The sequence below is a fragment of the Panthera uncia genome, chromosome A2, assembly GCF_023721935.1.
Source record: "Panthera uncia isolate 11264 chromosome A2, Puncia_PCG_1.0, whole genome shotgun sequence".
In the NCBI taxonomy this organism is placed as follows: Eukaryota; Metazoa; Chordata; class Mammalia; order Carnivora; family Felidae; genus Panthera; species Panthera uncia.
In genome coordinates, this window is record NC_064816.1 from 72,521,129 (window position 1) to 72,535,581 (window position 14,453).

Consider the following 14,453-nt stretch of genomic DNA (forward strand, 5'->3'; position numbering starts at 1 on the left):
ACGAGCATGAATCCATACATAAAGCAAAGGTACTGTAAGTTTTGTTTTTCGAGATCCTGCTTTCAGAAAGAGAGGGTGGATGAGTAGATGGTATATAGATGGGAATTATCTTTCAGAACCCTTCTCAACAATGACTGTGAGGTAAACAAACCGAACTAATTCCAGTATATTTGAGATCAGACCCGTTACTTTGTTACCTTGCTAAACTTATCCCAACTATTACTGAGTCAAGTGATGAATTCAGTGATTCCATCTGTGAAACAGAAGACAAATGACATGGTGAATAACTGGTGCAGTAATGGGATGGTAAAGGAAAAGTTCCACAATGTTAACCCGTATTTAGACGAAAAGGGGGGGGGGGATCTTTCTAGAAAATCCTAAACAAAAATAAGCATGCTGCTGAGATTTCAAAATATGGCCGGATACCATGAGTGGGCAAAGCAGTGAAATGAAACTGTGGCCAGAACACTCATAACTTGCGCTTTTTCCATTTTGTTCTGCTTGAAACACAGATTTTTTTTTTTTTTTTTAATGAATAAAAGAGGTCAATGATCGACCTTGTCTGTATAACCCACGCATCACCCCAGTCACCATTCTTGGTGACTCTGGAGGGCCCATGGCGCCAGCACGGGGCGGGACCCCACCGAGGGCTCCTCGGGGTCCGCAGGGTGAAGGAATGGAGACTCACAACCTGTATCCATCCCCCGAATCCCAGCCCAAGCAGTGGAACGAGGTGGGGCTCGGCATTCTGCAACTTCACTTTTGCATCCTTTATAAACACAGCCCGCCTAGCCCCTCCTCCTCCCCGGAGGACCGCACAGCGCTCAGCAAACACCCGAACGCCCGGGCTCTGGCCTCCGTTCACGGGTCTCCCCTGAGCCCCGGGCAAGTCATCTGATCCCGGGTGACTCAGTTTTCCAATCTGTCAAATAGGGTGACGAGAAACCCAGCCTACCTCATCGGGTGGTTTCGGGCCGGCAGCCCCAGGCTGGCCCGGGGACAGCGGTTCCGCGGTTGAGCCCGCGGAAGCCCTAGCGGGCGGAGGGGCGGGGCTTGGCGGGGCGGGGACGGGGGACCAAGCCCAGCAGGCGACGCGCAGCCCACCGCCCGCAGCCAGCAGCCCCCGGACCTCCTCTTGTACCGGGCCCGTGACGTCAACACGCTGACGTCGACGCACAGAAGCCCATCTCGCCCGAGGGACCAAAGACTGGGCTGGGGCCCGCCTGCCTCCCGTAACAGAGCCAGCGATTGGTGAATGGGTCTATCGATCATTTGCCGCCCAGTAAGCAACGCCGGAAGGCGGGAGAGGGCGGGCTCGCCTCGCCCGTGTAGAGGGTGGGAATCTGAAATTCGGTCTCTGAGAGCTGCGGGCTGGTTGGACTTGCCCGAGTGTTGTCCCTTGCCGTTTTATTAAGAGGCTGCTTTCCCGTTATTGGCGATTCTGCTTCTTCCGCTTTCCTCCTGTCTCTTGGTGGGGATTTAGGTTCCGGCTCGTGGAAAATAGTCGTGGCCTGGATTTCAGGGCCCCTGGCACCTCGCACTGAGCTCTCCAGGAATTAAAAAGTAGGACCTTACATTGCTCTGTTCAAGCGTCACCTTCACCCTGAATTCTCAGGCCCCCAGACCTATTTAGGAGACCTTTTCTCTGTGCTCCTGTCGCATATCTAACACTTGGATCTTAATAGTAGTCACATTTAATTATATTTGTATGTTTGGCCAGGAGACTGAGCATCTTTTAATTATTGTTATTTTTCAAATTACTTTTAAGTTTAAATTGAACTTTTTACCAATAGATGCTACAGTTATAACGTTCAAATATTTAAAGATGTAGAAGGCTACAGAGTGAAAATTCTTCCACTACTAGTTCCTCGGGCACTCAGTTCACCTATTGGAGGCAACCAGTGTTACTCGGTGAATATTCTTCCAGAGACATTCTAAGTGCTATTATTAATTTTAAATTACACAGAATAATAAATGGAAACATTACAAATTAGAATAAAATCTTTTTCAGGCATTAATTACAAACCCAGTCCCTATAGGATGACCCCTAGTTCCTATGCATTTTGTGTAGGTATTTTTTTCCAATCAACATTCTTTTAAACTATTGCACGTTAGTCCTCAGAACCAATAGTCCAGAACCAATAGAAGCAATTTATGACTTCCTTACCCTTCGATATGTAATTCCTTTCTTTTCGTTTTTCTATCAGAAGCATCGCTACCTTCAACATAAGTCGAACCTATACCCAAGCGTTTTCTAGGGTAGAAATACTAGCAAGTGAATGTATTGGATAGAGAATGCACACTTTAAATCTTCATAGTAGATCCCCTTCATTTGTCCTTTTACGTAGCTGTTACAACTTACGGTCCTACCGGTAATATATGAGCAACTCTTTCCCTGCATCCTTGCTAAAATTTAAAAAAAAAAAAAAAAAGATTAAAAAAATTTTCTGAATTGATGAGTATAAGAAAAATTTTGAAGGATGACACGTGTGCAAAAGAAGTGCAGTCATCATGTGTCCATGTCTTGGTAACAAAGTGAATGAACTTCTGTAACCATTCCCTAGCCCAAGATTTTAAAAGTTCACCAGGAACATAGACTCTCTCCTCATCCTCGTCTTGGTCATTGCTCTCCTACACACAAATCGCCACGATTCTGAATTTTACCACCAAAATTAGTTTTGCCTGCCTGAACACTTGTAAATGGACAAAGACAGTGTGTACTCTCATGTGGCCCTTTTTGCTCAGTAATATATTTGTAACATTGATCCATATTCAAGAATGTAGTAGTTTATTTTTTGTGTATACTTCCAAGATGTCTCCATTTATTCTGATACTGCTTGACGTTAGGTGTTTGCACATAGTTACATGTTTGGTTTGGGTATATCCCTAGAAGTAATCTTACTATGGCACTGGATGTGCATATGTCCACTGTTGGTGGACATTGCCAAGTAGTTTTTTGGTTTACCAATTTACAACCCACTGGCAGAGAATGAAAATCCCTGTTGCTCTTCATCTTTGCCAACACTTGATATTCTCAGTTTTCTTTTGTGCTCATCCTTTTTTCTTTGTTTTTTTTTTTTTTGTTGTTGTTGTTGTTTTCAATTTTATTGAGGCAAACTGAATATACAAAAGGTTCCATCTATATACGTCCCCTTGCCTTTGTTGTTGTTCTAGCTAAGAACACATAGCGTGAGATCTACCTTCTCAACAGGTTTTTTTTTTGTATTAAAATTTTTTAAATGTCTATTTTATTTTTGAGAGAGAGAAAGACAGAGTGTGAACAGGAGAGGAGCAGAGAGAGAGGGAAACATGGAATCTGAAGCAGGTTCCAGGCTCTGAGCTGTCAGCACAGAGCCCAATGCGGGGCTCGAACCCACGAACCGTGAGATCATGACATGAGCCGAAGTCGGACGCTGAACCGACTGAGCCACCCAGGCGCCCCGCTTCTCAACAAGTTTTTAAGTGTACAGCACCTTGTTGTTAACTGTAGGCTCTATGTCATACGGGAGAGCTCTAGAATTTATTCATCTTGTATATAACCATAACTGTATAATCATTACAAAATTCCCCACTTTCTCCTGGCAACCACCATTCTAATCTCTGCATCTATGAGTTTGACTATTCTAGATTCTTCATATAAGTGGAATCATGCAGCATTTGTTCTTCTGTGACTGACTTTTTTCCAGGCATAATGTTTTCCGTGGCAATGCGATGTCTTCTGTTCCTCACACCAAACTTCATGAAAGCCCCAAGCTGGTCTGGTCTTCAGTGTCTGCCCTGAGGGTAATCATCATGAGGGGACCACAAGCAGGTAAGAGGTGCTACAGTGACTCTGAGTCACCTTTTGTTCCTTTCTTTGTGCATCCCCACTCAGACCTCGCTTCAGATGTCCCCAGACCTGGAACCTGAACCCGAAAACTTCTCTGCCCCCTCCAGGTTCAGGCTCTGGGGATACATGTTTGCCTAGATGGCCAGGATACGTTTTGGCCCTGGATTTTGTATTCCAGAAATCCCTAGGAATGGTCTGGGCAAGACAGATGCTATACAGAAAAAGTGATGCTTGAACTAAGTAAAACAGCGTCAGAGGAAGATGTCTCTGATTGTACGACTGGTCTATCCCATGCCTTTTAAGCAATTAGAACTAGATAATGCGATCATTTGTTACCCAATTAAATTTGGAAGGCCAGAAATGCATGGATTAGCACTTTTGCTTTTGCTTCAAAGCAGTTGTTACTTAGATAAAAGGACACTTAAAATGAAAAATAAGTTCCGATACAAATGAAGAGGTATAGGTAATATTCGCTTCTACTTTTTAAACACTTGAAAAATGAGTCCATCCATGATGTCACACAGGGTAGGATTTCCTTCTTTTTTCAAGGATGAATAACGTTCTCCCAACAAAGGAAGCCCTGGATCAGATGGCTTCACTGGTGAATTCTATCAAACATTTAAAGGCTTAGCACTAATCCTTCTCAAACTTTTCTGAAAACTTAAAGAGAAGCAGTAGTTTGCTTGGTACAAGGCCTCATCGTACAAGGCCCACATTACACTGCTCCCAAAACCACAAAAACACACTACAAGATAAGAAAATTGAAGGTCCATATTTCTGATGAACATGGATGCAAAAGTCTGTAAAAACAAAAAAACCTAGATGCAAAAATTTGTGACAAAAGTTCTAGCAATCAGAATTCAACAGCATATTAAAAGGATCATATACTGTGATCAAATAGAATTTATTCCTGGGATGCCAGAATGCAAATCAATAAACATGATATAGCACATGAACAGAATGAAGCATAAAAATCATATGATTATCTCAGTAAATGCAGAAAATGTACTTGATAAAATTCAACATCACTTCATGTTAAAAACTCTCAAATCAGGTATAGAAAGAACGTACCTCAATGTAATGAAGTCCATATATGACAAGCCCACAGCTAACCTCATGCTGAGTGGTAAAAAATTAGAAACTTTCCACTAAGATCAGGAACAAGACAGAGGGGCCCTTTCTCACCACTTCTGTTCAACTTAATACTGGAAGTCCTAGCCAGAACAGTTAGACAAGACAAAGAAATAAAAGGCATCCAAACTTGAAAAGAAGTAAATTGTCTCTGTTTGCAGATAATATGAACCATATATATAAAACTCTAATGATTACACACACATATGTACGTAGGCGCGCACACACACACACACACACACACACACACACACACCTGTTAGAATGAATAAGTGAATCCAGAAAAGTTGCAGGATATAAAATCAACATGCAAAAATCAGTTGCATTTCCATACACTAACGGTGAACTACTCAAAAAGGAAATTAGGAAAATGTTCTCAGTTACATTAGCATCAAAACCAAAATATGTCAGAGGTGAATAATTTGTACACCGAAAACGATAATACACTGATAAAACAAATTAAAGGAAATATAGAGAAGTGGAAAACACCTTGTGTTCATGGATTGGAAGCGTTAATATCATTAAAATGTCCATACTACCAAAGCAATCTGCATATTCAGTGCTATTCCCATCAAAATTCCAAGGGCGTTTTATGCAGAAATGGAAAAATAGTCCTAAAATTTATGTGGAAGAGCAAAAGACCTAGAATAGCCAATGCAAAGAACAAAGCTGGAGGCATCACACTTCCTGATTTCAAAATATATTACAAAGCAGCCATAGTTGAAATAGTATGATACTGGCATAAAAACAGACTCAGAATAATAGAGCATAATAGAGAGCCTGGAAATAAACCCACATGTATATAGGGAACTAATTTTCAACAATGGTGTCAAGAATACAGAATGGGAAAAAGGTCATCTCTTCAACCAATGGGGTTGAGAAAACTAGATATCCACATGTAAAATATGAAAATAACCCCCTACCTTACAGCATACACAAAAACCAACCCAAAATGGATTAAAGCTTTAAACATAAGACCTAAAACTGTAAAAACTCTGGAGGAAAATGGTAAAAATTTCATGATGTTAGTGTTGGCAATAATTTCATGAATATATGGATATGGCATCAAAAGCACAGGAAACCAAAGCAAAAGAAGATGAGTGGGACTACATCAGACTAAAGCTTCCTTCAGTAAAGGGAGAAAGCAGAATGGAAAGGCAACCTAAAAACTGAGGAAAATATTTGCACACCACATGTCTGATAAGATATTAATTCCCCCCACTTCCTAAAATATATATAAGGAACTTGTACAAATATTTAACAAAGAAAACAAGAACAAACACAAATAGCCCCATTTAAAAATAGGCAAAGGACTTGAATAGACATTTCTCCAAAGAAGACATATAAATAGCGAACAGGATATATAAAAAGCTACTTAACATCACGAATCATCAGAGAAATGGAAATCAAAACCACTATGAAATATCACCTTATACCAGTTTGGATAGATGTTAGTAAAAGATAACAAATGTTGACAAGGATATGCAGGAATTAGAACCCTTGTATGTTGTTTGTGGGAATGTAAAAATGGCATAGCCACTGTGGAAAAGAGCATGAAGGTTTTTTTGTGATGTTGTACATTCTGATGCATATGTAAGGTATCACATTGTTGATTTAATTTTCATTTCCCGGATGATAAAAAAGAATTTAGCATTGTTTCATATGTCTGTATGCCATTTGGATATTCTCTTTTGTGAAATTCCTGTTCAAGTCCTTTGCCCATTTTAAAATTAGGCTATCCATCTCTTATTGATTTCTAAGAGGTTTTTCTATACTTTAATTTTTTTAATGTTTATTTTATTTTTGAGACAGAGAGAGACAGAGCATGAACGGGGGAGGGGCAGAGAGAGAGTGGGGGACACAGAATCGGAAGCAGGCTCCAGGCTCTGAGCCATCAGCCCAGAGCCTGACGCGGGGCTCAAACTCACGGACCATGAGATCGCGACCTGAGCTGAAGTCGGATGCTTAACCGACTGAGCCACCCAGGCGCCCCAGTTTTTCTATACTTTAGATATGACTCCTATGTCAGTTATATGTGTTGTGTGTATTTTTCTTATTCTGTGGCTTACTTTATTATTACAAAATGAATCTCTGACTTACTAGAATGTACTACAAGTTAATACTTTTCTAGTTTCTGGACAATTCAAGGACTTTAGAACATTAATTTCATTTATCCAACTCCTGATTTGAGTGCTTGTTGTCATGTATTTTAATTTTATTAAATTTAAAAACCCAACAAAATAGTATTTTGCTTTATATAGAGAAATTTAGATTTACCCATATATATGTATATATATATATATTTATTTATTTATTTACATATATATATGTATATGTATATGTTTATATATATATGCATATGCCCTTTACTTTGCCTTCTAGTGCTTTTTGCTTTTCTGGGATTACATTTGAAATTATTTCATTCTTTGTTAGAGTATACTTGCTGGTGATAAAAATCTCTACTAGGCTATCTAAGGTGAGATACCTAAGCTCTCTCTCCTGGCTATTTTGGTTACTCTAAGATGCAACTGTTTTCTTTTCAAACTTGTGGTTATCCTTGGTAGGAAGTTGGTCCAATACCAAATAGTCAATTATAGCTCAAAATGGATCAAGCATGTTGACAGGTGTGAATAATATTATTTTGGTGTTCCTTAGCCTAGAATAGTGCCATGCACCACAAGAAAAATATTTGGGATGACATTGGTGACAATGGTGGAGCAGGCAGCTCCAATAACCTACTCCTCCATAGAAACATTAAAAAATTAAGCAAACACTATTGGAATAAACTCTCTGAGAAGTCTGGAAAACAGATAAAAGTTTACAGCAACAAGCATGTGCTGAATCAAGGAAGGGGCAACTTTGAATAATAAAATAGTTTTGGGTGCTTTTAGTTGCCGTTGACCAGGCCCCTCCAGGCTCTGTAGTGGTGTTGAAGATGGCAGCCTGTGTTCCCAGTCGGTGACCCTGGTCCCTGGGTAGGGAAGGAACTAAGCAGAAACAAAAGGTATCCAAATTGGAAAGGAAGAAGTAAAACTATAGGTATTCAAAGATGGTATAGCCCTATATGTAGAAAATACAAAGAATGTTTTAAAAACCCTACTAGAGCTAATAAATGAACTTCACAAAGTTGCAGGTACAACATCAACACAAAAAATCAGGTATGTTTCTATACACCGGAAGCAAAAATATGAAAGTAGAATTAAGAAAGGAATTCTATTTATACAAACATAGAAAAAAACTAGGAATGAATTTAACCAATGAGGTGAAAGATTTATACACTGGAAACCATAAGACATTGCTGAAAGAAATTTCAGAACTCAGTAAATGGAATGACATCTCATGTTCATAGATTGAAAACTTAATGTTGTTAAGATGGCAGTACTTCTCACAGCCATCTACAGATTCAATACAATCTCTACCAAATGTCAATAGTGTTTTTTTCCAGAAAGGGAAAAGCTAATCTCCCAATTCACATAGAATTTCAAGGGGCCCAGACAGACAAGTCAATCTTGAAAAAGAACAACGTTGGAGAATCCATATTTTTTGGTTTTAAAACTTACAACAAGGCTACTATAGGGGCGCCTGGGTGGCTCAATCAGTTGAGTGTCTAACTCTTGATTTTGAGTCAGGTCATGATCTCAAAGTTGGTGGGTTCAAGCCCTATATCCAGCCCCTTGCCGAGTGTGGAGCCTGCTTAGGATTGTCTCTCTCTCTCTCTTCCTCTTTCTCTGCCCTTCCCCTGCTTGTGTGCTCTCTCTCTCTCAAAATAAATTTAAAAAACTTAATAAAAGACTACAATAATCAAGACAGTGTGATACTAGAATAGAGATGTATAATCAATAAAATAGAATTGAGAGTCCAGAAATAAACTCAAACATCTATAGCGAAGTGATTTTCAAAAAAGATGCTAAGACCATTCAATAGGGTAAATAATAGTTTTTTCAACAAATCATGCTGGGACAACTGGACATACGTATGCAAAAGAGTAGAATTGGACCCCTACATCAATGGTAGATATAGATATAGATAGTTAGATGATATATAGATAGTAGGCAGATGTAATATCTCAAAAGGAGCAAGTAGTCTAAAGGTAAGAGATAAAACCATAAAACTCTTTGAAGAAAACATAGGGGTAAATTTCTATGTCCTTGGATTTAGCAGTGGATTCTTAGCTTTGACAACAAAAGTATGAAAAACAACAAAAGTAAATACATTGGACTTCATCAAAATTAAACACTTTGGTGCCTGAAAGAACAATAGAGAAGAAAGTGAAAACCCCAGAATGGGAAAAAAATATTTGCAAATAATGTATCTGATAAGAATCTAGTATCCAGATTATATAAAGAACTCTCATGACTCAGCAACAAAAGACAACCAAATGAAAAAATAGGCAAAGGACTTGAATAGACATTTATTCAAAGAAGATACATACTAGGCCAATGAGACGTGAAAAGACTCTCAACATCCATCATTAGTTATTAGGGAAATGAAAATCAAAACACAGTGAAGTACCACTTCACACCTACAAGAATGGCAAACAAAACAAACAAAACAACTCCCCCAATGAAAATGGAAAATAAAAGTATTAGCAAGGATGTGGAAAAATTGGAACCCTTGTCCATTGTTGATGGGAATGTAAAATGATTCAGTTTTTGTGAAAAACAGTTTGGCATTCCTCAAAAAGTTATAGTGTGACCCAACATTTCTACTTTTAGGTGTAGACACAAAATAATAATTAAGAAAGATAATAAATACATGTACATGCATGTTCACCACAGCACTATTCACTATGGCCAAGAGATAGAAATAGCTTGGGGCACCTGGGTGGCTCAGTCCGTTAAGCGTCTGACTCTTGATTTCCTCTCAGGCCATGATCTCACAACTGGTGAGATCAAGCCCTGTGTCAGGTTCTGTGCTGGCAGTGCAGAGCCTGCTTGGGATTCTCTCTCTCTCCCCCTCTTTCTCTGCCCCTCCTGTGCTCGCTCGCTCTCTCTTTCTCCCTCTCTCTCTCAAAATAAATAAAATAAACTTAAAAAAAGAGGTGGAAACAGCTCGAACATCCATCAATGGATGAATGGATAAACAAAATTTGGTGTATATGTATGCAATGGAATATTATTTAGCCATAAAAAGGAATAAGGTACTGAAACATGATACAATGTGAATGAAACAAAAGATCCTGTATGATACCATACAGACACAAAAGATCAGGTTTATATGATACCATTTATATGAAATTTCCACAATTGGTAAATCGATAGAGAGAATGTACATTTATGCTTATTAGGGGAGGAGGAGTAGAATAGGAACAAGTGCTTGAGGAAATAAGAGGAAAATGAGAGATTTTCCGTTGGGGTGATGACCGTGTTTTAGAACTTTATAGAGACGGTGGTTGCACAACATTTGAAATGCATCAAATAAAAGCCACGGAATTGTTAACTTTAAAATGGTAATTTTATGTTATGTGAACTTTTCTTTGGTTCAATAATTAACAATTTAGTAACCTGTCTCCATCCCAAAGAAAAATGTTTAAATGAGTTTTCTTCTCTTTCCCAGACTTCCATGGATTTGAGGTAGTAGGGAAACCTATAGCTATTTTAAATATGGAAGAATTATCTAAATCACGTGGAACATATTTACACTGTTCTACTTAAGCTATGTAAGTGTAAAAATAGAAGTTAATGCAGAAAATTCTACCATTATATGCCCAACTCTTCTGCCCCTCCCCCTCCAGCTTTGCATTTGGCTAGCTATACCTTTTTTCTGTCCCAGATCAGGTACTTAGAAATATTTGTTGAATGATGACACGATGAATAAGCATTTTACAATGCTCATGCAAATACAGTGCTCTCATCTAAACTGTCCTCTATACTGTCACTATGAGTGACACTATGAGTTAGTCTCTATGAGATGTGATGAAAGCCTGTAGGCTTGCAATAGTTATGTTTATAATGGAAATCAGTAATATTCATTAGTGTGGATTGAAAAGTAAGCAATGAATATGTATGTAAGCTATTAAAAAGATAAAATAGACAAAATCTGACTATTGTCTTTGGAAAAATAAGAATAGAGAAGGGGGGATTGGTTGGAGAATTTTACCATTAACTTAAATTAGAAATTCAGGAGGAAAGTTGGATTGCGCAGGGTCTGTGTTATAAACTCCCCTTTGAACATTTTGTGTTTGAAATAGGTGTGGTTCATTTGGAATTGTGTGTCTAGTAGGCATCTAGATTATAAACTTAAAGAGTTTAGGATAGACACTTCAGGTTGTTATCACTCAGGGAGAATACAGATTGAGAAAGGAGGAGAACCCAGGACAGAATCCTAGGGAATATCATCATTTAAGGGGTAGGTGGAAGCAGAAGAGACTAAAAGGAAACTTAGACACAGTGAACTCAAAGCTCAGAAGAGTGCCAGGAGAAGAGTCATGAGTGACTAGAGAAAACCATGTCTTGAAAATGATGGAGTGGTAAAGATTTAAGTCAAAGTCAGCAAGAATTAAGAGAATACAGAATATACCGTTCAAATCAGTGTTTGTTTTCTTTGGGTAAATACCCAAAGTCGTGGCATTACTGGATCATAGAGTTTTTCTTGTTTTAATTTCTTTTAGGAATCTCCGTACTGTTGTCCATAGTAGATACACCACTGTACCTTCCCATCAACAGTGCAAAAGGATTTTTTTTCTCCACATCCTCACCAACACTTGTTATTTCTTGGCTTTTTGATTCTAGCCATTCTGACGGATATAAGGTGATATCTCATCGTGGTTTTGATTTGCATTTTCCTGATGGTTAGTGATGCTGAGCATCTTTTCATGTGTCTGTTAGCCATTTGTAGGTCTTTTTTGGGAAAAAAATGTCTATTCAGGCCCTCTACCCATTTTTAATCACATTATTTGCTTTTATTGGTGTTGAGTTAGGTAAGTTCTTTACATACTTTTGATATTAACCCCCTATTGGATATATCATTTGCATATATATACAGATGCCCATTCAGTAAGTTGTCTTTTCATTTTGCTGATGGTTTCCTTCACTGTGCAAAAGCTTTTTGTTTTAGTGTAGTCCCAATAGTTTATGTTTGCTTTTGTGTTCCTTGCCTGAGGAGACATACGTAGAAAAAAATGTTGCTAAGACCTATGTCAAAGAGATGACTGCCCAAATTTTCTTGGAGGAGTTATATGGTTTCAGGTCTTACATTTAAGTATCTAATCCATTTTGAGTTTATTTTTTTGTATGGTGTAAGAAAGTGGTCCAGTTTAGGGGTGCCTGGGTGGCTCAGTTGGTTAAGCATCCAACTTCCGCTCAGGTCATGATCTCACAGTTTGTGAGTTCGAGCCCCGTGTCAGGCTCTGTGCTGACAGCTCAGAGACTGGCGCTTACTTCAGATTCTGTATCCCTCACTCTGCCCCTCCCCCACTCATGTTGTGTCGCTCTCTGTCTCTCTCTCTCTCAAAAATAAATAAACATGAAAAAAGTTAACAAAAAAAAGTGGTCCAGTTTAATTCTTTTGCATGTAGCTGTTTGGTTTTTCTGGCACCATTCATTGAAGAAACTGTCTTTTCCTCATTGTATATTCATCCTTCCTTTATCATTGATTAATTGACCACATAAACATGGGTTTATTTATGGGCTGTCTATTCTGTTCTGTTTATCTGCGTGTCTATTTTTGTGAGTGTGTGTATGTATATGTATACACACACACACACACCACACAATGCAATATTATCCAGCCATAAAACGAATGAGATCTTGCCATTTGTGACAATATGGATGGACCTAGAAGGTATTATTCTAAGTGAAATAAGTCAGAGAAAGACAAACACTATATGATTTTACTTGTAAGTGGAATCTAAAAAACAAAACAAATGAACAATGACACAAACAAACAGACTCTTAATTACAGAGAACAAACTGGTGGTTGTCAGAAGAGAGGGGCTTGGGGGAGGGGTGAAACAGATAAATGAGATTAAGAGATACAAACTTCCAGTAATAAAATAAATAGGTCATATTGATGAAAAGTACAGCACACAGAATATTGTCAATAATATTGTAATAATATGTCTAGTGATTCTCTGAGCACTGAGTAACGTATAGAATTGTTGAATCAGTATGTTCTACACTTGAAACTAATATAACATTGTGTAAATTATACTTCAAAAGTAATAATAAATAGTGACTACAGAATAGAAATCCCAGCAGAGTGAGGCATCTATGGCAATATTTACTTCAAGATTAATTGTAACTTGTATCTTTAAGGATGTGAGTGGTGTAGAGCAGTAAGAAAGTAAGCAGAAGATAGAGAAGGGCAAGCATTATAGGAAAAGAAGTCGAGGTAGCAGTGTGTGAGCCGCCTTGAGGGAAGCCTTGAGTGAATGGTACATGAAACTATAGGTCCCTGAGTGATTTAAGCTGATAAGTCACTTTAGATTCGAAGAGAGGCTATGTTTGGTCATATGATGAAGAGGGATTAACACATTTTCTTCTAATGTTTTCTTTCTATTCCCTTTATTAGTTTGCAACTAAAACAGTACAGAGTTTATCTGAAAGGGGCAATCCTTCTAGTAATTTAGGAATTTGGCAAATCACTAGGATACATTACAGTTTAGTTCCCATAAAACGATGCTATTTTATAGGTAAGTAAGTTAAAAACCTGGGATTCAAGGTTTCAATTAAAAACAAACAACACACTACCAACCCTAGAGAAGAACCCAATGGTGGATGGCTGTTGGGAAGGGCAGGATAGGTACCGTCCAAAGAGACATGGGTTCTGAGACAAGTTGAGACTGATCCAGTCTGATCCAAGATAGACTTTTAAATTTAATCCACTCTTAAGCAGAATACAAATTCCTATAGAATTTGTTGAAAAGGCAACTTGAGGTGCAGCAGTTTAATTACTAGAAGTTGAGAAGACCAAGGAAAACATGATTTATGAGCGTAGAGCTAATGTTAGAACTTCATAGAATTTTGCCAACTCAAACCATCAGTGAATTTGGTCGTTCTCATCCTGTTCTCTCCTAATTTGAGGGATTTGGTTGCATCTTGGTGCAGTTGTTTAGCTCACCGCGGTCTCTCGCGTAACGGGACCACAACCCCAATGAGCATCCTCTTCTGCTCCGCAGTGAGTCAAGACGGCCAGGAAGGAGGCTCTCCTCTCCACTGTGACTCATGGCACATGAGACTGAGCTGGTTCCCTGGGGTATGGAGCCACTGCACACCCCTCTTACATGTGGACCTGATGTTAGCCAAGGATGGTCAAACCACCAAATCCACATGTCAAATTAGGCCTCTGGCTTGCAAAGTTGCTAAGAAGTCATACAGAGGTCATTGGTTTATTCTTCCCAGTGATGTTTGTAAAGTTTTCACACAATGCTTATGTTGGCAGGAAGCAGCTCCTATAAGATTCTAGTGGTAGCATATGAGGAAGGGCCAGAATAATGGCAGAATATCCAGGAAAGTAATGTTTACCATTTGTCATTAATTATCTTCAAAGAAAG

General features: G+C 38.7%; 1 protein-coding gene and 1 long non-coding RNA gene across 5 annotated transcripts in view; one reads left to right on the forward strand and one right to left on the reverse strand.

Annotated features, from left to right (window-relative positions):
* LOC125929809 (STARD3 N-terminal-like protein) overlaps positions 1–1,185 on the reverse strand; it is a 56,206-nt gene extending 55,021 nt beyond the window's left edge. For 3 of the 4 annotated variants that reach the window (XM_049641311.1, XM_049641312.1, XM_049641313.1), the window contains exon 1: positions 956–1,185. The gene's annotated coding sequence lies outside the window, so the exon portion shown is untranslated. The remainder of the gene's footprint in view (positions 1–955) is intronic. The other variant, XM_049641310.1, reaches the window with a different exon arrangement.
* A 155-nt stretch (positions 1,186–1,340) lies between these two features.
* LOC125929820 (uncharacterized) overlaps positions 1,341–14,453 on the forward strand; it is a 102,341-nt gene continuing 89,228 nt past the window's right edge. The window contains exons 1-2 of the long non-coding RNA XR_007459974.1: positions 1,341–1,563; positions 3,687–3,811. This is a non-coding gene — a long non-coding RNA (uncharacterized LOC125929820). The remainder of the gene's footprint in view (positions 1,564–3,686; positions 3,812–14,453) is intronic.